At 42.6% G+C, this 20702-nt stretch overlaps 1 protein-coding gene across 4 annotated transcripts in view; it reads right to left on the reverse strand.

Moving 5' to 3' along the window:
• The window catches only part of FIG4 (FIG4 phosphoinositide 5-phosphatase), a 3828182-nt gene that overhangs the window by 1008557 nt on the left and 2798923 nt on the right, over positions 1-20702 (reverse strand). The gene's annotated exons all lie outside the window — the stretch shown is intronic.

The raw sequence follows: 20702 nt of genomic DNA on the forward strand, positions 1-20702 counted from the left end.
TATATATATATATATATATATATATATATATATATATATATATATACACACACACACACACACACACACACACAAATCTCTCCATCCATCCCTCCTCAACCCCTTTTCCAATTATATATGTATCTATACAAGAAAACTACAGAGATAGGGGGATATGGGAATTATAATGTATAATGTAACATTTTCATATGTTGAGCCAGAGAATGTACAGTTGCTTAAGTTCCACTAACTTGTAACCGCAGATAATCATAAATCACACTGCCTTATAGGCATATGGGCAGGACTGCCCTGCTACCCTCCATATGGCAGTCTGTCACAGCTCTGAACTCATCCCACTGCTTTTCTGTGGGTGTGAAAGACCACTCAGCTGCATGAAACAGGACAGTCCCTCACAGCCACAGAAAGAAGCCCTTCAGTTTTTTTCTTAGGACCAACAGGTTGAGCAGATGCAAGCATAAGCTTTGCGAACACTCATTATTCCAAACAAAAACAAAAACAAACGAACAACAAAAGCTGCTAAACAAAAACAGCAGCAACTAACAAACTATGTATATCCAACTAAAGGAGGTGATGGGAAGATACTGCCAATAAGGCAGTGTGTTCTATGAACATCTACTGTTACAGTTAAGTGGAACTTATACAACTGTACTATGTTCAAGAAACACACTTCTTTACTGTCATACAGGTAAATTCCCAAAACTTACTCAGTCTGGAAGGAGAAAAGATAAGGGTTCAGGCACCCCTGGTACCCATGAAGACTCCTCTTAATGTAGAAAAGGCATCCAGCTTGTAGTGCTTTGTAAAGTATGGACAGAGGACCAAGCTGCTGTTTCTAGAATACTTCGAGTCCACCTATTTCATAAAAGCCACTGAAAGGTAAAAGGCCCTGTTGGAATGTGACTTTACCTTGCCTGGATTCACCTTGCCATGGTGGGTGCAACAAAAAAACAATACCAGAAGACAACTGACATGCAATGGTTTGCCTACAGACAGCCTGACCTTTCTTTGCCACATAAAAGGAAAGAAAGGGCTTTGTTCTATCAGGGTAGTACCTGAGCTGCCAATGCACATCCAATATATGAAGTATCCTCTCTCCCTTTTTCTTAGGTTCTGGAATGAACACAGGGAGATTAATGGACTGATTGAGAGTGGACTCTGAAACCACTTATGGCATGAAAGAATGATTAGTGAGCAACACAACCCTATCCTTGGGGGGGGGGTGGATCTTCTATGTAACACTCCTTTCATGTACTGTTTTACCAAAAAGAGGGGATTTATAGGCAGGCATGCAAAGACGGACACTACATGTGCCTTAACCGAGGCATATGATAAAGCCATCCTAAAGTAGCTCACACATAAATATTTCAAGACCAGAGGGACCCAGTGTTTCTATTTAAGCACCACTGAGAAAACCTTATCCATTTACAAACATAAGATTTTCTAGTAGCAGGTTTTCTGGCCTCCTTTAACATCTGCTGCATATCCTCATGAAACAACTGCTTAAATGAAGTGACGACTGAATCATCTAGGCTGTCAACTGAAGCTTCTCCAGATCAGGGTGCACCAGTCTCCCCAAGACTGTGTAAAAAGATTCAGAGTATAAAGAAGTTTGTGGTAATTGCCCTTGGCCAATACCATTAAAGGGGAGAACCGAGACTGCCTGGGCCAACAGGGGGTCACCACAATGATCTCTGTCATTTCTCTCTGATTTTGAGAAGTATCTTCTGAATCAGTGGAAAGCATGGAAATGCATACAGAAACATTCCCATCCAAGGGAATGAGAATGCATCTGTTCTCCAAACATTGCTGCAAGGATGTCTGGAACAGAATTTTTTTAGTTGTCTGTTTTGAAAGGAGGTGAACAGATTTACTTGAGGCATTCTCTGCATCTGGAGAATCTGTGAAGTCTGATGAATCTGTCTGTACAGACTGCACAAGTATGGGAGGGGAGAATGAAAGTCCTGGATTGACACTCAGTTGTTCTTTTCACCATTGTAATTATTGTCTGATGAACGGAAGCATCAGTAACTGGGTTTCCAGGAAAAGAAGGTGCTAGGTCCAACAATTTCAGCTATACTACTGAATTTTATTCATGTGAAGATGAGCCAGTGATATCACGAGAATCATGGATGCAATCAGTCGAAGAATTTTCAGGAATTTTTGGGCCAAGGTGACATTCCTCTGGGAGAATTCTAGAAACACTGTTTGGTAAAATTGTGTCTTTAGGTAGAAAGGCCATTATTTCATTGGAGTTGGTTAGACACCCAAGAAAGACGATTCTTTGTGAGGGGGTCAAGCACAACTTCAGTAGGTTCAACTTTAACCCTGGAAAACGGAGAACAAGGCTGAAACCTTCTCTAACAATTTCAAACTCCCAGATGCAGACTGTGCACAAATCAGCAAGTCATCCAAGTTAGGAAAACTGAGGATGCCCATAGTATGATAATGGGCCATTACCGAGGCAAGACATTTTGGAAACACTTGAGGAGCAATGGATAATCCAAATGGCAATACAGAAAAATTAAAGTGATACCCACAGACAGCAAATCTCTGGAAGTGATGTGCAATGGGGATATGATGATAGGCATCCTTTAAGTCCATGGTCATCATGAAGCACTGTTCCAGCAGAAAAAGAAACACTGTCTGCATGATGAACATCTTGAACTTGGGAACCTGGACCATCCCTGGTCTCCACGAAAGGTCTTTTTATTTTTGGGAACCAGGAAAATTCGAGAACAAAAACTCCTCATTTTCTCTTTAGGAGGCACTGGTTCTACAATCCCTTAGTAAAGCCTATGCTGGAGATTAGAAGGGAATAACAAAGACTGGTCAGGGAGATGAGGGGAAACCCCTCCTCCTTCCAAATGGAGGAGGTTGATCTTTCCACTGCCCCTGCCCACAATGTTGAGAACCGATTTGTTGGAAACCACTGACGGCCACACCACCTTGTTGACAGAATAACACCTGGTGAGGGTTCTTGGAAAAAACAGGTACCTCATCTCGGCAAAATCATAAACTGGGAAGTGGGTTGTCCATTTTGGGAAAGGCAGACTTCTTGTTAGACTTGGCAGAACTGTTGTCTTGTCATATAGCTTTGGCTCTTGTTAAGCTGGGGATTCTGTTTAAGAAGCCACGGAAAATTATCCTGCTTAAAGGAGGAAAACTTGGGAATATGAAACATTTTTGACACACCCTGCATCAATTTATCTATGTCATCCCAATGTTTAAGGATCTGATTAGCTGCAGTACCAAAAGCAAAATCAGACTCAAAAGGAGCATTCAAAATCCTCACTTTTTAACTCATCACCAAGCATACCTCCTTAATATCACATACAAAGCTGCATTTCTAGAAATAGTGCCAGCCTACACCAAGGTACTCTTTAATGTATCTTTTAACACCTGAGAAACATTGGAAATAATATCCTTGACATAGACTTTTTGCTCATCAGGCAATGGTACAAGCAAACTCTTCGAAACTAAACATGCATCTCAACACAAACTTCCACATACAACAGTGATAGTTAAATATTTTAAAAGCTACCATACTGAACTGTGTTAGCTTCTTAATGAGGTTCTAGTCACTTGCCTAGTTTAACTTGAGTGACCAGATTAGAGGAAGACATGGTCTTTTTATTAGAAATGGTAGTCAGAGACACAGATGCAGGGTCCGCAGACAAATAGACTTGAAAATCTGACAGGTCGGAGGATACTCTGAATTTCCTAAACACTTTTTAGAGAGAGCCTCAATAAGCAGAGGAGAATTACAAGCTTTCTTGAAATCATCCTCCAACGTATGGATTAATCGAAGAAGGAACTCAAGGACCAGCACCCCACCCTCCTAAAGTTCATTTACCCTGCCAATCTTTGGGACAGCAGAAGTTCCTCCCAATTAAATGCATCCATAAATCTAGCTAGCATTTGGCAAAAGGATGGTTCCTGCACCTATTTCTCATCAGATGAAATCAACTGATCTGACTCAGAAAAGTCAGAACCCTTATAGACATGATCCAAATCAAAATCAAGATCCTTAGATGAATGACCAGAGGTAGAATTGCCAGCATTACTATTAAATAGGTTATGCGCCCTCTAATCAATTGCCTATGCAATGGATCTAGCCATAGCCATAGTCACCATTTCAAGTGAGAAACCAGCCAGAGGCTGCTTTCCCACTACCTAGTGGGTCTTCTCACTCTTTTTAGCATGCACTACACTGATGGAAAAATCCCGGAGGGAGATGCATCAACCCTGGAATTGGATTCTTCACTCTTCAGCCTTGACTTCCCCTGTACCTAAAGAGTTTGATCCTCCTGTACCTGAACCGGGCAATAGTGTGCCCATCCTCTGACCTTCATGACACGCACAGCTGTGGTACCAATACCACACCAGGGAACCTGGAAGTAAAAGAAGGTGAGTGGTCCAACCTTTGGTCCTGGCCTTTGGCTACTGTGGAGTCCCAAGCCATAAACTGAGGCATATTTTTTGCTTTATTTTTATGTTTTTTAGGTGCAAACGGTGTAGAAGATGGTGATCATGGTGGTGGGGGGATCATTATTAGAGTCTATCAAGACAGGAGGTAAGAAAAGTACAGTTTTGTACCTATCATAAATGTAGATGTCCGAGAGGTATGCATCTGCAGTCCTAACAAATGGGTTGTCCTGCCTCAGGCAGCCCTTCGGTCGGCCGGATTCCAAAGTCTGGGTCTGGCCTCGGCTGATGTCGCACTTCACCCGACGTCATAGCTGCAGTTCAGCGGGTATAAAGGCATCAGCCGACGCCATTTTCCTCAGTGTTTCTTGCCCCAGATGCCAGGTGCCCTCTAGGAAGGCAAAATTTGGATAAATGCAAATGTTTCCAAACAACAGAGAGCAAATAGAAATAAACATGTATATACATATATACAAACAAATATACCATAATAGATTCCCCCAGCTAGCTACAAGATGGGCAAATACCCTAGGAGTACCACAGAGGGAAAGGAGGGTGGGTAATCCTGACTGCAGATGCATACCTCTCGGACATCTACATTTATGGTAGGTACAAAACTGTACTATGTCCTTCAAGGATGCATCTGCAGTCCTAACAAATGGGTAGAATACCATAGCCAAACTGGGGGAGGAGGTACTAATAAGATTATGGTGTAGTTAAGATCCCTTGCAAAACAGCAGTGGCAAAACCTGCTCGGGATCTGGAGTATAAGGGTAGATTATAATGCTTGGCAAATGTATGCACGGAGCTCCAAGTAGCAGCCTCTAAAATGTCTTTGGTAGCCACTCCTCGTAAAAAAGCTGTAGTAGTGGCTGTAGCCCTTGTGGAGTGAGGTCTGATGTTTTCTGGAGTTGTCTTTCCATGATAGGAGTAACAAAATCTAATGCAATTTCCTATCCATTTTGAGATTGTCTGTTTTGAAATTGCTTTTCCTTCCATTCCTGTTGCATATGCTACCAGAAGCTGGTCAGTTTTCTATTGTTCTTGGTTCTGTCCAGGTAGTAGTGCAATTGCCTATGCACATCCAAGGTATGTAGTAGTCTTTCTCCCCTGTTCTGTGGGTTGGGGAAGAATGTAGGTAGGTGGATTGCTTGGTTTAAAGATACCCTGGAGACCACCTTTGGCATAAAAGTAGGATTAGTTCTTATGGACACTCTATCCTGATGGAAGATAAGGAAGGGCTGTACTGCCATTAATGCCTGTAATTCAGAAACCCTTCTTGCTGAAGTAATTGCAAGCAGGAAAGCAGTTTTCCATGATAAGTACTGTAATTCTGCTGTTGCTGCTGGTTCAAAAGGGGGGAGTGTCAATTTTTCTAGCACAAAGTTCAAGTCCCATGTAGGCAATGGTGGCTTCCTTGGTGGCTTTACATTTTTAATTCCTCTCAGAAACTGCCTGAGTAGAGGATGGGAGAAGACTGGAGGATCCATGTTGTATTCTGCTGAAATAGCTGATGCATGAATCTTAATGGAAGAGTAGGACAGGCCATTGTGGAAAAGTTCTGCTAAGTATTCCAGGATGTTAGCTATGTTTACCAGTGATACATTTTCTCCTTTTGCTGTACTCCAAATGAGATATCTTTTCCATTTTGCTGAATAAGTTTTCCTTGTTGAGGGTCTGTGAGCCTCCAAGATAATGTCTTTAACCCTTTGAGATAAATCTGGGTTATTTTGTCTTATGCAATGTTCCAAGCAGCTAGCTGCAGTGTTTTCAAGTTTGGATGCAGGGTTTTGAAGTTGTTCTGTGTTAGCAGTAAAGGAACTAGGGGCAGAGGCCATGCGGGTTCCCGAGACATACTCCTCAGTAATGGGTACCAATGCTGCCTCGGCCAGTCTGGAGCTATCAGGATGATCCTTGGGTGATCTTCTTTGATCTTCAATAGCACCTTGTGCATCAAAGGGAGAGGTGGGAATGCATAAGCTGTCAGGTTTTCCCAACTGAAAGATAGGGAGTCCACCTTCCAAGCAAGTGGGTGGTATGTCCTTGTGCAGAATTTTTTCAATTGGTGGTTGTGAGGGGATGCGAATAAGTCTATCTCTGGTAGTCCCCATTTCCTTGTAATGGATTTGAAGATGTCTGGATGCAGCATCCAGTCATGGGCATCCGTGGTAGTTCTGCTTAAGATGTCTGCTAGTATATTTTCTTTTCCTGGCACAAATATTGCCTGGAGCTGAATGTTGAGGCTCAGGGCCACATTCCAGAGGTCCATTGCCATCCGGCATAGAGGATATGAATGTGTGCCTCCCTGTTTGTTGATATACCACATAACTGTGGTGTTGTCCGTCCTTATCAGCAACTGACCCTGTTGAAGAAACGGTCTGAATGCCTGAATTGCCAGTTTTACTGCCAGCATCTCTTTTTGATTTATGTGTAGGTTCAGCTGGTCTTGCGTCCATAAGCCTTGTATGCACTTGTCCAGCATGTGTGCCCCCCAACCGAGGTCTGAGGCGTCCGTGGTGATAGTCTGGCTTGGTTGAGGGCTGTGGAAGGGCAGTCCTTTGTTCAATTGACAGGCCTGAGCCCACCATCGGAATTCTTGTTTCAGGCATGGAATTATTGGAATTTGGGTTTCTAGGCTGTGCTTGTGCTGAGACCATAAATTCCTTAGGTACCAATGCAGCTTCCTCATATGTAGTCTGGCATGTGGAATCAATATTATGCAGGATGCCATGTAACCCAGGGCTTGCAGGACTTTCCTTGCTGTAAGCTGGTTCTGCGTTGTTAATGCCATGAAATAGAGTGGAAGGTGCTTCTGCTTTTCTGCTGTGAGGGATGCCATTTGATTTGATGTGTCCAGTTCTGCACCCAAGAAAGTTATCCTTTGGGATGGTATCAGTCTTGACTTTTTTATATTGACTGTGTATCCCAGGGCTTGCAGTAGATGAATGACCTTTTTCAAATCTTTTGTTAATTTGTTTTTGTTGTCCGCTTGTAACAGGCAGTCGTCCAGGTAAGGGTAAATTTGAATTCCCTGAAGCCTGCAATGAGCAATTACTGATGCCAGGCATTTCGTGAATACTCTGGGCGCAGTAGATAAGCCAAAAGGCAATGCTGAAAATTGATAATGCTCTGATCCTGCAAGAAATCTGAGGTATCTTCTGCAATTTGGTCGTATGGGGACGTGCAGGTATGCCTCCTTGAGATCTAGAGTTACCAGCCAAGACTCCTTGCCCAGCATGGGAAGAAGCTGCTGTAGGGTCAGCATCTTGAATTTTGGAACAATGAGATATGTGTTCAGAGCGGACAGGTCGAGAATAGGTCTCCATTGGTTTTCCTTTCTTGGCACCAGGAAAAGTCTGGAGTAAAATCCTTGCCCTTGTTCCATAGACGGTACCTTTTCTATAGCTCTCATCTTTATTAAGTGTTCTACTTGTTCTAGAGTGTTTGTCTTTTGATTTGGAGGTAGGTTTGGCATTCCTCTCTTCCTTGGTAGAGTATGGAAGTGAAACCTGTAACCTTTGTCTATTGTCTGTAAAATCCATTTGTCTCCTGTAATGTAATGCCAGTTTACTGAAAATAAGGCTAGCTTTCTGCCTAAGGGTGCTTCCAGTTGTTCCCTGGTAGGCGGTCTCAGAGCCAAGTCACTGTGATTGTCCTGTGGAAGTGGTAGTGGCTGGATCTGTGGAAGTACTTCGCTGGTTGTTAGGCTGCCACTGACGTCCCCTGTAGGCACCTCTGGATTGACCTCTGCCTCCTGGGTGCCTATTCCTGCCTCTCTGTGCTCTAGTGGTGTCTGGAAAGGACCAATTCTTGGAAGGCCAGTTCCTACTAAACCTTGGAGGCTGGACCTGTAAGAAATCCTTGACTGTCTGGACAGATTTTGCTTTCTCTTCCACCTTCTTCAGCACTTGCTGTGCAGGGGAGCCAAACAAATTGTGTTTATCCATGGGAGCATCTAGGAGCTTCGATTTTACATGGTCTGGTAAGGACTGCTCTTTTAACCATGCATGCCTTCTGATCACTGTACCAGTCATAGCTGATCTAAAGGAAGCCTCCAGTGCATCATAGCCGCATTTTAAGGAATGATTACTGACCTGCTGAATGTTATGTACCATTTCCTGAAGAGACCTTCGGTCTAAAGGTTCAGGCGAGGACAGTTTTTTAGTTAACTGATCTAACATAAATTCCTGATACTGAATCATGTGGAATTGACAGTTTAAGGCCCTAGCCGAAAGAGTAGCAGAAGTATAAACCTTTTTACCCCATCTCTCTATGGCCCTAGATTCCCTTTCAGAGGGGAGGGGGTTTTTGGCAGAGGTAGCTGCTACAGCCTTGGGTCCCTGTGAAATAGTTTCAGGATCTGCAAAGGGAGCCTTATACAAGTGGTAATGTGTGTCCGGAACCCTGTAGTATCTGTCGGGCTTAGCAGGAGCCGGAGGAAGTGAATCCGGAGCAGTACAAGCATCATTAAATGCATCATCCACAACTGTAAGTACTGGAGGAATGGCTAAGGGCCTATGCTGTGGCAAATGCAAAAAGGTCCTAAGCCTTTTCCTAGAGTCTGAAAAATCCTGGCCCTGCCATTGAAATTGTTCCCTCATAGCATGCAAGGTTTCCCAAAAGAAAATTCCTCAGGAGGAGAGGCAGAAGGAATGGAGTCTTCTGCATCAGAGTCCTCATATGGAGAATAAGGGCCTTCTGGAGGGTTTGTATTTTCTGAATCATCAGAGGAGTAATCTGTAGAGACAGGCTCAGGGGGCTCTGCTCTAGGCCTCTTCTCTGGAGGGGGGTGAGAGGCCCTGTCAGGGTGAGGCTGGGATCCCCTGATCAAAGAAATGAGATCCTCTGCTAGACTAAGCATTTGAGTACTAGAACTAGGCCTGTGAGAGGGGGTTTTTGCAGGCACTGTATTGGTAGATTTTGCTGCTTTAGCCCTGGCAAAAGCCTTAATTGACATGGATGCAGGGGGCCTAGCAGCTCCACGTGCAGGAGTAGATATATCTAAAGGGATAGTATCTGATAAATCCTGCGAACCTGAAAGAGCAGGAATTTCAGTAGCAGATTCAGCCATGCTGGATGAGGCCTCGGTAGGAGGCAAGCTTTCGGCCAAAGGAAGAACCGAGGGCTCGGTTTCAGCCGAAACCGTGACACTCGCGGTTGACTTAACCGTGGTTTCGGCCGAAACCGCAGACCGTGAGTGTCGGTCCTTTTCCTTGCGCTTTTTAGCTAATTGTGAAGTCGGAGTCTCCGACGGCATGTTGTAAGCAAAAGCGGAGCCGAAAAACTCCTCTGCAAACTCTGACCGACGTCTAAGCGTCCGTCGGTTGAAAGAAGCACAGGCTAGACAAGCTGCTACGTCGTGGTCTGGGCCTAAACAAGGTAGGCAGTAAGAGTGGAAATCTTTATGAGGTATTTGTTTCCCACAAGTTAAACAGTTATTCACTTTTTCTGACATGGGCTGAGGCAAGAAAGAGTCCCCAACGGGGTACTTAGCTTTTCAGAAGTCTTCGGTAGTAGCAATCTCTGGTTCTGACCGACCGGCACTTGCGAACAGCTTCTGCTTCGGGCGCCACGCGGCAAGAAAGACAGAGGAAAATGGCGTCGGCTGATGCCTTTATACCCGCTGAACTGCAGCTATGACGTCAGGTGAAGTGCGACATCAGCCGAGGCCAGACCCAGACTTTGGAATCCGGCCGACCGAAGGGCTGCCTGAGGCAGGACAACCCATTTGTTAGGACTGCAGATGCATCCTTGAAGGACATCTAGCCAGGTCTGAACCAACTACTGGTGAAAAAATAAGCCCAGTATCCAAAGGACAAAACCCTAATATTCACCATTTTAAAAGTTGTGAAAAGACTATTTCTATAGGGAAAATAAAATACTGCAATAAGGAAAAAGATAGTAATCTCAACAGTCCAACATTAAACATAACTACATATCACTAAAATCCTCAATAAAATAAAAAAGGCAAATTTCACCACTATATGAATAAAAAACAAGGAACTAAATGCAAACTTATAAAAAAAGTCCTGTCGGAAACAAAATGGCGTGAAAATCATGATTTAGATGCAAATTAATTTAAAATGTCATCAAATTACATAATTCACTTAAATACTAAAATAAATTAAGAAAACCAAATAAAAGCTGTTGGGTTTTCCTGTCGAAAGATTCAAAATAAAGCCTTAAATCAATGGAAATAACCACAGGAATTTTCACATAATTATGGCAGCATGAGGGGCAATTACAGAACTGCACTAAAACAGCCCTAATGCAGAAACTTTCTCGAACATTCACCAAACAGCACAAAACACTTAAGGTGTTAAATACCACAAAACTAATAACCATCTTAATATAAACACATTTCTATTAAATAAACAAATCAGCATTCTATACAGTTTAAGCATGGACAGAAAAAGGGAGGAATTTAAAAACCCAAGGGTTTTCTTACCTCAGCTTTGAAGATGAAGTAAGCCATAGAGGAGTAGTCTTTTCAGAGATCCTTGTCTTTTAATGGCACTAAAAAAAAATGAAGGGCTTCTGTCTGTGGCTGTGAGGGACTATCCTGCTTCTGGCAGCTAAATGGTCCTTCCCACCCACAGACAAGCAGTGGGAGGAGTTTTGATCTTTGACAGACTGCCATAGGGAGGGTAGTAGGGCACCGCTACCCTTATTCCAGTAAGACAGTGTGTGTCTGTTGGACATTTCCTGGGGCACAGCACACATAACCATTTTATGCAGTTAGAGCTTCCATTACATCTTCCATGCAGACTAAATTACTTAACATAAAAATGTATATAAGCCCCTTACTGTAAAGCTGGAGTTACTTTGAGATGCATGTCATGTGTTATGTATTGGAAAACTATAAGACACAAATTAAAACAGTGCTAGCATGCTACATTTTAAAGACACTTCTTAGCCAAGAGAGAAAAAAAGAAGTTAAAGCACAGGGTAGAGTTTTTAAAAAGTATATAAGAAAATGCTATGCTTAATGCTTGAGAGCACTGGAATTCAGTAGCCACTGTCTTTATTTAGAAAGCACTTTCGGAAATTATCTGATGTCTTAATTGAATCTAAAAGTTTGATGATTCCTCCAATGATACTTGTTAGTAACTGAAGTGGGAGACATCTGATCTGTAAGCTCCATTCTTTCTAAATGCCATTGCATTGAATACTAATTGCTTAAAATGAAATTCAACAATCATTGAGGTTGCACTTTTACACACTGCTGAGTAACCAACTTGGGGTAAGTGGGGTATCTTACCATTAGGGGTGCAATCGGGCTTGCCCCTGTAAAAAAATCTTTTCTGTTCATCAAAAGTGTTTTACAGCCAATTACTATTCAACTGAACTTCTTTCAGAAAGAATTCATTCAGCAAATTGACATGATTCCCTTGAAGTTAACCAGTGTCTCTTCATAGATAGCAATTTGTCTGTATGTTCAGCCTGGGTTATGCTTCCAATTACTGTTACTGTTATTATTATTATGTTTCAATGGTTTAACAACCAAGAAAGAATATTCAGAAATCTTACTACTGAATAGTGAAATTCATTTTTTATACTGTAATCGTATACACTGTAACAGTTTACCCTTAAAAAAGCTTTGAGCAGGTATGGCCCTGTACCATCACAATGTTAAATAAATATAAGTTGTAAGAGTGATTATGTCAAGACTGTGTATGTGTGCATTGGGGGGGGGGGGGGGGTGAGGCCTATGAAATTAATGAAGAGGTGGATAAAGCTGATTGCACTTACATTATTGCATTACTGTTTATCTAAGCATGCTTAATGATATCAAAATGATAAATTGGTTTTATATTTATAGCTGTGAGAATTTTTGATAAATAAAAATTTGTGAAGATAAAAGCAAAAGTTGGATATAACAAGGGATTGCAGAGTTAGCTACACAATCAAGCCAATATAAAAGAATAGAATCTGGTGGGCAAGGAATTTCTCAGTAATTCTGGTGGAAAGTGATAAGTGACTGTGGTTACACTACGTACCACAATACTGACATGTTACTATGAAAGTATATCACAATTTTACAAAAATGGAAAAATGACAGACAGTGAGATGCAGTACTGTGAGTGCTAGTTAGACTTTGAGTGCTTTACTGACTACAAAGTAGCTCTGGTAAAGAAAACTGAAATTGCAGGGTGCTGCTGATTGAAAGTGAGACAGCTACACAGTAAAGTAGAAGCATAAATACTCTGGAAGAGGACATTTCTGTAAAGTATATGGAATGAGTAAAGAAAGAGCGACAGGTTTATATAGATGAAGTTACTGACCATAAGAGCAATACCAGTAACAGAATGACTGTTGAAACAAAGTATTCTGGCAGTGTACATACTTTTAAAGTATAAAATGAAGAAAGAGAAGAATTAGTAGCAGATAACTAGATCAAAAGAGAAAAAGGGAAGGCAGCAAGAAGTGACACATTAGGTTACAAAAAAGTACTAAGTTAAAAAAACGGAAGGCTTGTTTGCCAAGGAACCAAGGGAAAACGAAGTTATGTACTCACCATAATGTTCCATGTGAGCCTCGGCTCTGACTCGGCCAACTGCAAAAGCTCAAGGTCTTCAGCCAACTCCCTTAACCCATGATGCACCCTGATCTTCCCTCAGATCGTGTTTGCTAACTACCTACTAGTATTAATATGCCACTCTGAGAGCTAGATAATAAGAAAGGTGACAGACCTCAAGTAGACTGGATGGGGGTTGGAGGGTGGAAAGGCGAGATGAACAACTCACATGGAACGTTATGGTGAGTACATAACTTCTTTATGTGAAGTTGTTCTACATCGCCGTTCATTCTTACTGATGGGTAGCATCCCAAGCACCATCTTTCTTGAGTGGCATACGGAAAAATATTCCTCAGAACTGTGGAACCAAAGGAGATCCTGTCCCTGGAGGCCTTGTGTACGTTGTAATGAGTGATAAAGGTATGAGGTCTTGACCAGGTAGCTGCTGCACAAACTGAATCTAATGGTAACCTTGCAGAAAAAGCTAATGAGATTGAAACAGCTCTAGTAGAGTGGGCCTTTATTTTCTGTTGTAAGGGAGCATTCTCTGAATTATAAATGAAGCAAATGCAATCTGACAGCCACTTTGACAAGGTTACTTTTGTTACTGGGGCACCCTTTTTCGACTCTGAAAAAGAAACAAAGAGCTGAGCTGTTGATCTGAATTATTTTGTTCTAGCTAGATAAAATCGGAGTTGTCTTTGAACATCAAGTTTGTGCAGCATGTGTTCCATCCTATTTGTGTATTTAGGAAAGAAAACGGGCAACTCAATGGATTGGTTAAGATTTATCTCTGAACAAACATTTGGTAAAAATGGATTAGTTCTGAGCTAAACTCTGTCATTATGGAAAATCAGATAAGGAGGCTTGATGGTCAAGGCCTGCAACTCAGAAATCCTCCGAGCCGAAGTAATAGCTATCAAAAATACAGTCTTCTATGAAAGGAATTTCAAAAGACAGGACAAGGCTGGTTTGAAAGGAGGTAATATAGTTCTGGAGAGAACAAAATTTAGATTCCATGGCATAGCTGGAGCTCTGGTTGATGGTCTCAAATGAAAGGTGCCATTTAGAAAGGCTTTAGAGAGTCAATGTGACATGACATTAGAACCTTGGAAGCCAAGATGAAAGTTTGTGATTGCTGCTAATTGAACTCTGATGATAGCTGCAGCAGCTCCTTCATTGAAAAGTTTAGTCAGAAATTCCAATATAGATGGGATCGGAGCTAGGTAGGGATCAACATCATTCTGAGATGCCCATAGAGAAAATCTCTTCCATTTGCTAAGATATAACTTTTTGGTGGATGATTTATGAGAGGATGTTATAATAAGCTGGGCCTCCGTTTAGAGGTTGTAAATCCTGGCTGTTATTGGAACTGGAGCAGCCAAGCTGTCAGTTTGAGGGAACAAAGACAAGGATGAAGAACCCCTGATGAATGGGTTAGCAGATCTGGAACTGGGTCCAGGATCCAGGGTTCTTCCAAGAGATGAGGCTGGAGGAAGGGAAACCAAATTTGCCAAGGCCAGTAAGGGGCTATTAAGATTATGGTCCTTCCCAGAGATTTTACTTTCTGTAATACTCTGGGTATCAGAGAGAAGGGGGGAAGGCATAAAGGAAACCCAGGGACCAATTGTGCACCAGTGCATCCCTTGGGGCATCCCCTGGTGAGGGGATCAGGGCAAAGTAGTTGCTGCATTTCATGTTTGATGGGGTTGCAAAGAGATTGCAGCAAGGCTGGCCCCACCTGTGTAATATCCATTCCGCTACTTGTTTCTTTAGGGGTCACTTGTGAGGCAAATTAATTGCCCTGCTTAGCTTGTCTGCTATCACACTGGAACTCCCCAGGATGTGCACTGCTATCAGAAACCGCTGGATGGAGTTTGCCCACTGCCATACCCTCAGGGCCTCTCGACATAGGGGGTAAGATTTGGTTCCTCCTTGTTTGTTTATGTACCAGACCACTGACATGCTGTCTGTCTGCATTGCAATTGTTCCCGGAGGTAGAGAGTCTTGAAAGGACTGCAACGCTAGAAGTACCGCTCTCATCTCCAGAACATTCATATGCAGATGAGCCTCATGTTTCTTCCACGTGCCTTGGGCTGTTCTTCCCTGATAATGCCCCCCACCCTATCAAGGAAGCATCCGTGGTCACTGTGGCTATGGGATTGGATAGAACAAATGGATGGCCCCGAGTTACCTGTTGAAATATCAGCTACCATTGAAGGTCCTTCTTGCACAAATTTGTTATGATGATTCGGTGTGACATTGGGAGTTCCTGAAAGGACCATTGAGAGAATAGCAGCCACTGTAAAACTCAGATGTGCATTCGAGCAAGGGGAATGGCTATGATCGCTGCCACCATTGATCCTTGCAATTTGAGTACCATTGAGACTGGGGCTTTTGTCCTTGGAAGCAAGTCTAGTATTTGTTTTTGTAAGAGACAAATTCTTTCTGGAAGCAGACTTAATGTCATTGAAACTGTGTTTAGTTCTGCTCCTATAAAGACGGTCTATTGCGATGGCGATAAGGCAGAATTTTCTGAGTTGATGGCAATCCTCAATTGATTGCAGAGATTTAAGGTTGTACCCCCTCAACTGAATGAGTTGATGCTTGGTGGTGGCAATGAAGAGCCAGTCATCTAGATATGGAAACACCTGGAATCCCAAACGTCTCAGGTGAGCGGTGACTACTGCCATACATTTGGTGAACACTCTGGGGGCTGTAGTGAGACCAAAGGGCAGAGCGTGAAAGTGATAATGGCTGGCTCCCAGCCAGAAGCGTAAATGAACTCTGGATGGTCTGTCCATCTTTATGTGGTAGTACGCATCCTGAAGATCTATAGAGCACATCCAATTGTCTTTCCCCAGAAAAGGGAGCATTGTCTGAAGTGTGACCATCCGGAACTTCATCTTTTTTACTGACTTGTTTAGTCTGTTGAGGTCCAGAATAGGTCTCCAGTCCCCTGTTTTCTTTGGAACTAAAAAGAACCTTGAGTAAGTTCCGGATCCTCTCTGGTCTGCTGGGACTGACTGGATGACTCTTTTCTCCAGCAACCTTTGGATCTCTAAGGCTGCTTGGTCCCTATGACTGGGTGGAACATCTGAGATTTTCTTTACTAGAGGGGGTGGAGTGGCAAAGAGAACTGAGTATCCTCTGGATATTATGCTTTGTGTCCAGCTGTCTTTTGTTATTTTAGCCAGGTGTCTAGGTACATAAAAAGACGTCCCCCGACTGGCTCCAGAGATGAACAGTCAGGCCTCCTTTCAGGAGCGCTGATAGGGTTTGCCAAAGAACTGATCTCTGTCTCCCTGGTTCTGCGGACCCCCTCTGCCGCGTGGGCGATTTCTTCCGTTATTACCCCTTCCGCTGCCTCTAGATGGGATTTCACCACGAGTATTCTGGAAAGAACTTGAGATTTACAGAACCATATCTTTCCAGCCCCCATTGGGGTAAGGCCTATTTGGGGTAGAAAAACATACTCCGACGGCAGACAAGGTCTTTCCGACTTTTTCACTCTTGACAAGTGTTTCCTTTACCTTTGGTCAGAAAAGGGACGAACCGTCAAAGGGGGTGTTAATGAAGGAAAACTTAAAGGGTTCCGCAAAGGAATATAAGCACATCCAGGAATGTCTCCTGACAGTGATTCCTGTAACCGCTGCTCTGCTCATACCATTAGCTGCACATGACAACAGAAGCATGGAGGAGTTCACAATCAAATTAAGAGTGGACAGCTGGGAAGTTACCTTGTCCGAAATCTCCACAGCTAGGGTGTCTCCTAGCTCCTTCAGGAGATCCCTTTGTAATCTAGTGAAATGTGTGAGGTAGTTCAGCGATCGAAGGACAATGGCCGCTGAACTAAACATATGCTTCTCGTATCTGTCCATGATCCTGGATTCTCTATTATGAAGATGAACAGATGAAGTCTCTGATAATTCCGTCTTGGTGGCTGCTGCCACCATCATAGCATCAACAGATACTCCTTTAGTAAGATAAGCTTTATCTTGAGGGCAAGTTATAAATTTATTAGGCCTCCTGGGTACAGGCTCCGTGGTATCTGGGGACTCCCATGCCCTTCAAGTGTGTAACTCAAGCAACTCATCAAAAGGTGGAGACACCCAAGAGGTGAAGGGTTGAGGGCTTTGAGACCCAAAAGCCCTCAGGAGGACTGACTCATCATCAGAAGGGTTAAGGGATTTCCAGCCACCCCTCTGTTTAAGAATTTGTAAGATATCTGCAAAGGAGATATCTTCTGAGGGAGACCCTTCTGACTCATCCAAGTCAGTATCTGAAGTGACGGACTTCCGTGGGGAGTCCAGATGCTTCCTCTTGCAAAGTCTCTTCCTAGGCACTTATTCAGTGGGAGCTTCTGGAGAGGTTTTGGAAGAACATGGGTCACCCAATGGGGCTTCCGGAGGCTCAGGATCTCTACGCTTTAATGGAGCGTGTGATGAAGAGGCAGATACCGGTGCTTTCAGGGAAGGAGCTGCCGGAACTGATGGAGTGGTCATCAGGGTAGACAAGGCCCTCCTCGTGGCCTTGAAGGCCCCTCAGTCCAGATGAGAGGAATCCCTCAGATCCGAAGATTCGATGGAAACTGCGCTGGTATGGAGGGCTCCAAGCCACAGGTTGGGCCCGAACTTACTCGAGCCGAAGCCCCGAGAGGTAAAGTCGGCATTGACAAGTCGGTCCTACTATTCTCCCTGGAACCGACCGGTGAGTGTTGGCTCTGAGATCCTTCAGGACAAAGAAATCTAAGACATCAGGGCAGTCGGGGTCGAAAAACCTAGAGTATGTGTCAATCCCAAGGGGTCTACGATCATCAGTTCTGTGCTCTCTGGCTCCGAAACTTCCATGCAGATTGGAGGAGGAACAGAAGATGTTGGGTCGGCACCGATACAATTTTTGCCAATGCCGGTATCTGTAGAAGCTTCATCACCATGCGGTCCATATCCACATCAGTCAGTCTACTTGAGGCCCATGGAGAATGTGACAAAGCCACCGATTGTAAAATGGGAGACTTTAATGTAGGAGATACCGGCTCCAAGGTGGGGGACCGGCTCCTAACCATAACAACAGTCAGTTCTGAAGGCTGCGGAACCGATGTCAAAGCTTTACTAGAGGCTGATTTTGAAGTAGATGGACTCTTCATCAGTTTTGAAGGCTTTTTGGAGTGCTTGTCAGACTTATCCAGCAACTCTTGGAAAGAGGATTTTAACAGACCCTTATCCATGAGTTTTCTTTTTCTTTCATGCAACACTCTGGAGCTAAAAGAGTGGCATACAGAACAGCTTACCTGCAGGTGTACCTCACTCAAACAGTAGACACATTCAGTATGTCCATCAGTGACAGACATCTTTTGCCCACATCTTGGGCATTTTTTGAAGCCAGACTTGTTTTTTTCCTTCTCCTGGTGAGACATAGTATCAACGATAAATATTCAGAAGTACAAAGGCAAATACTAACAATAATAATTCACAGAAAATATGCCCTGTAAATAAGAGGGCTCTAACAATATCCACACTAAACCAACTATTAAAGCCTTGTAAAAAAAAAAAAAAAGGATCTGAGAGAATTTAGCTATTAATATAAATTTTTATCTAAGAGAAACTATCTGCCCTGTAAAAAAAAAGAAGGGCTCTAATTTAACAAATAATACACACAATGTAATGTTATAGATAGGGAGAAAAAAAGGCCTAAAAACACAGCCACTAATATCTAATTATTAATATTATTATAAGTTTACACTAAGTTAACTGTGCCCTGTGAAAAAGAAGGGCTCTAATTTAGTAGAAACGCACACTCAATATGATTCTAAGGATAGAGAGAATAAAGGCCTAAAAACATGGCCACTAATATCTCAGTAATCTAACTACAGACTTAAACTGAGCTAGAGATAGGGAGAAAAAAAGGCCTAAAAAAACGGCCACTAACATCTAACTATATTATCAATTGTCTGGTGAACGTCCAATCAAGTTGCAGTGGCAAACAAGATCTAAGGGAAGATCATGGTGCATCATGGGATAGGGAGTTGGCCTCGAGCTGGTTGAAGACCTCGAGCTTTTGCAGTTGGCCGAGTTGGAGTCGAGGATTGGCTCTGAACCTATTAGTAAGAATGAACGGCGAGATAGAACAACTTCCCATTAAGTGTTTTCTATAACTACTGGTTGCAGTGATAAAGTGGGTTACATCTGGTGCTGCTCTTTTTGGTGACTGAGAGTACTTTGGTCAGGAAGACTGAAGTGCCAATCATAATAAATAAGAGGTGGAAATAAAAGTTTCATATTAGATAAGAAGAAGGATATGGATGACACTGGGATGCACAGATTAAGGGTTGCATAGCTTTACATGAGTTTCAAATGTATTATATCTAATACTGGGAATACTGGGAATAATAAGATGATTATAGGCACAATGGATTTTGATTAAACATTTAAAAGTTAACACATAGTTATCCAGATTTCACTTCATCAAAGGTGGAATATGAATGTGGAAAAATGTAAGAAAATCATGACAGCTGAAGGAAAGGGAAGGGAAGATAATGGTATTCATTTTAGCAATAAACTACGAGTGGGTGTGGGCATCCTAGAACTTCCCCTTGGCATTATCAGCAACATGGATTTAATTCTAGTCTAAAATAAGCTACATAAAAAACATAAGTAAACTAAAAAAAAAAAAAAAAAAAGTCAAGAGAAATAGAACCCGGCCCGGATTAGAGTTAGGACAAGTAAGGAAGGATTAAAGGCCTAGTAATGGTGCAGCCAGGTAGTGGTAAGAAATAATATAGACACAACTTAGCCAGCATATTTTTTTTTGTTTGTTTTGTTTTAACTCCAGTCTTCTTCTGACCAATGAACTTACCCTCATGGCTACTCTTTCTCTACCCTTTTTGCTCTCCTCAGAGCAAGAGCTCAACAGCTGTTCAGCTCTACAGCAATTTGTTACAAGGACAGAAATATACTGAGAGCAGTTGCCATCCTTCTAATGTGGACTGCAGCTTTAACCTCATAGCCCTGACTTCCTGTGTATGCTTGCTACCACAGAAGAAGTTGGCATGCAATGAGCCTTTGCTATATATGTCACTTCACCAAGTAATGTGATCAATTGTCCTTATAGACAAATGCCTTCATGTGATCCACAGTCTGTACAGGGGATTCTAACATAGAATTTATCACCACTAGCACCCCCCCCCCCCAAAGAGAGGCGAGCAGGCTTAAGCTTTGTCATTCCTCTCCTGTGCCAGTTCCAACAACTGCCAAGCTGCTAGTTAAACTTGGGTTACCTGGGTCACTGTCAGCTTCATCACTTTATGCCAACATATTTCTGGTGCAAGATGGGAAGATACCAGAGTACCTAGTAAACAAGCTTACTAAGACAAATGAAGAACATGAAACCTCCAAAAAGACAGAAATTAGAGATCAGAATTGTACCCAGATCCCACAGATATAAGGTATAAACCTCAACCATAGAGCCACAGTATCTCATGTGCTTAGTTGCACATAACATAATATAAAGATGAAAAAGGTGATGCCTGCCAAGACATTTAACAATCCTATATTCTTAAAATTTGATTATTATAACTTCACAGATATGTCCAAAAAAAACCCATAAAGTATCCATATTTTGGTGCCCCTCACTCTTCTAACTTGCATCAGAATCAGAACACAGCAAACACAGAGGGCTTTTCTATGCAAGATCTTAGTCTAACCTCTATCCCAGGACATGCAATGAATGCAGTACTAGTACATGTTTGTGTATTATCTCA

Source organism: Protopterus annectens, chromosome 1.part0 (genome assembly GCF_019279795.1).
Source record: "Protopterus annectens isolate FY-2018-M chromosome 1.part0, PAN1.0, whole genome shotgun sequence".
Classification (NCBI taxonomy): Eukaryota; Metazoa; Chordata; order Ceratodontiformes; family Protopteridae; genus Protopterus; species Protopterus annectens.